The following is a 3,531-nucleotide window of genomic DNA, read 5'->3' on the forward strand; positions in this document are numbered from 1 at the left end:
CATTACCGCAAGGGTGTTCAAAAGAAAGTTAAAATCACTCATGGATTACATTGTTAAGCATCGTGTATTCGCGTGTAAACGCGCTGTTGGATGTATTCAGTCGAATGGCGAAAACGCGGATTGCCACATGCACACATCCTCATTTGGTTGGTAGAGAAGATAAGACCGGATAAAATCGACGATGTGATATCTGCGGAAATTCCTAATAATGATGAAGATCCATTGTTATATGAGATTGTTACAAAAAATATGATTCATGGTCCCTGTGGAACATTAGTGGAAATGATGGTTACCCACTTTATCGCAGGCGATCCACTGACGACAACGGAGGGACAACAACAGTCAAAGTGAATCAGCATGACATTGAAGTTTATAATCGTTGGGTTGTTCCGCTTTCGCCGTTACTCTCCAAAGCATTTAAAGCACACGTAAATGTAGAATATTGTCATTCCGTAAAATCAATCAAATATATCTGCAAGTACGTGAACAAAGGTAGTGACATGGCTATGTTCGGAGTTGCTGCCGAAAATTCAAACGATGAGATAACTCATTTTCAAATGGGACGCTATATCAGTAGTAATGAGGCGATGTGGCGTATTTTTCATTTCCAATACATGAAAGATACCCCACTGTTGTGCATTTGGCCGTACATCTGGAAAATGGTAAAAGGGTGTACTTTACAACGATAAACGTATTACAACGAATTGAGAGGCCGCCATCGACAACATTGAACAGCTTCATTGAATTGTGCCAGAATGATGACTTTACAAGAACACTTAAATTTCCGAAATGCCACGTTATTATACCTGGAATCAATCATTAAAGAAATTTCAACGACGAAAACAAGGACAGCCAGTTCCAAATTACCAACAAGGATTTTCCACAGATGCACTAGGACGTCTTTACAGAGTGCATCCCAGCCAAGACGAGTGTTTTTATTTTCGTTTACTGTTAGTCAATAATCGTGGCCGAACATCATTCCAACATCTGCAAACTGTTAATGGTGTATTGTGCGGCACATACAGAGAAGCATGTCAACGTAGGGGACTGCTCGAAAATGACACTCATTGGGACCACACTCTCGAAGATGCTGTGATATCGTGAAATTCTAAACAATCACGAACATTGCTTGCCATACTTTTGTCTACATGCTTCCCATCAACACCGTTTAATTTATGGAACTAATATAAAGATCACATATATTACATCAGGAGCGTGTTAGAACCCTAAATGATAATTTGCAAATAAATTAAGAAATGTACAATAAAGCATTAGTTTTAATTGAAGACATGTGCTTGATGCTTGCCAACAAAGTATTAATACATTTAGGAATGACAGCGCCCAATCGCCAAATGCACGACGCATTTAATCAAGAGTTGATTAAACGAAACGAAATATGAAGAAACGTTCCCCTTTTAAATGAGCAACAAAAATATGTCTACGGTACGCTAATGACAGTAGTGAACGATGGAACTGGCGGATTTTTTTTTATATGTTACCGGTGGGACTGAGAAAACGTTTTTGATATCATTGATTTTGGCAACGACTCGATCGCAAAATGGTATCGCACTTGCACTTGCTTCGTAAGGTATTGCAGCTATGTTGTTGGAAGGCAGTCGAACAGCTCATTCCACACTCAAGTTGTCGTTGAACATGCAAATAAATGAAACACCAACTTGCAACCTTTCAAGAAATTCCGCGCTGGCCAAAGTATTGCAACAGAGCAAATTAATAGTTTGGGATGAGTGCACACAAAAAATCATTGGAAGCATTAGACCTCACGTTGCACGTTTCCGAAAGAATCAAACCCGGTTTGGTGGTGCACTGATTTTATTAGCAGGAGATTTTCGCCAAACACTACCAGTAATTCCACGATCAACACCAGCCGACGAAATTAACGCATGTTTTAAGTCATCTGTTTTATGGAAAGGCGTTAAATCGCTCAAATTAAATATAAACATACGAGTCGAATTGCAGAACGAGCAATCTGGAGAAGTTTTTTCCAGACAATTGCTAGATATTGGTAATGGAAAAATACCTGTTGACTCAGTGTCTGGATACATCACATTTCCTACCAATTTTTGTACCTTTACTGAAACAAAGACACTACTCATCGAGAAGGTTTTCCCAAACATTGCTCAAAATTTAAAAAATCACGTGTGGTTGATCGAAAGAGTTATATTGGCTGCAAAAAACGTTGATGTTAACGAAATGAATTTTCAGATTCAAAAAAATATAGCTGGCGAATTAATAACATAAAAACCGATTGATTCCGTTACTAACCCAGATGATGTTGTCAACTATCCAACGGAGTTCTTAAATTCGATGGAATTGCCCGGGCTACCACCTCAAAATCTGCAACTAAAGATCGGATCGGTAATCGGTAATTATTATGTTGTGGAATATAAGCCAGCCACTTCTTTGTAATGGTACCCGAATTGCGGTGAAGAAATTAATGAACAACGTCATCGAAGCCCCACGGATTCCTTTGATTTCGAACGACATGCCATTCGACTTTAAACGGTTACAGTTTCCAGTGAGGCTAGCATTTGCAATGTCGATAAATAAATCTCAAGGGCAGTCGCTAATTTTTTGTGGCATTCATCTTGAAAATCAATGTTTTTCGCATGGCCAGTTATATGCCGCCTGTTCCCGAGTCGGAGTACCAACCAAACTATTTATATACGCGCCAGAAAAAAAACAAAGAATGTTGTTTATCATAAAGCATTACAATAATAAACACTTTCTTTCTGAAATATTTTTTAGTTAATTATACCAATTCGAAATCAATATTTTTAGTTAAGACAGCACAACGTCTGTCGGGTCCGCTAGAAATGATTTCCATGTGGAACAAACGGATAAAAAGGCGCAGCTGAAAAATTAGTTTACTGTCGGAAAATCGACAGACGGGTCGAGACGAAGAATGGATTCGATGGATTCGATGGATTCCATTATTAAAGATCAAATCGCTGGAGATCATTCATACAATAAATCGCAAAGCCAATCTTTGATAGTCTGTTGGATTAATCAATGTGGAGTTTATCTGAAGGCGTTGAAATGGGGCGATACAACGTTCGCCGGGTCCGCAGGTATAATATAATAATTATAATAAACTACTATCGTACCCTAACCACCGTGTCCAGAATTCTAACCCAAGTAGGGAACAGAACGCGAATACACGTTATCACCTACCATCAATATTTATTTTATAAAATTGGGGTCCGCTCTAGGTAATATTATAATAAATTATAACATAATACGAATACTGTAAAATAGGAAAATAGATTGATTTGTAATCTTTTTGCAGTCTTTTAAGCAGAGAATGCTTAAGAAATAATATGCGTTACAAAAATAAAAAATAAAAGTGCAAATAATAAAAAAGGGCTTTAATATGCTGTTATACAAAGCAGCGTATTAAAACTTTTCTTGGCTCTAGGGTCTGTATCACTTTCGTAGTTCAAATTATTGGATTTTACTATTAAGTCAATTAAAGCCAAGAATAGTCTAAGTAGACCGAGAAAACTGTTTGCA

Source organism: Drosophila obscura, unplaced genomic scaffold, assembly GCF_018151105.1.
Source record: "Drosophila obscura isolate BZ-5 IFL unplaced genomic scaffold, ASM1815110v1 contig_58, whole genome shotgun sequence".
NCBI lineage: Eukaryota > Metazoa > Arthropoda > Insecta > Diptera > Drosophilidae > Drosophila > Drosophila obscura.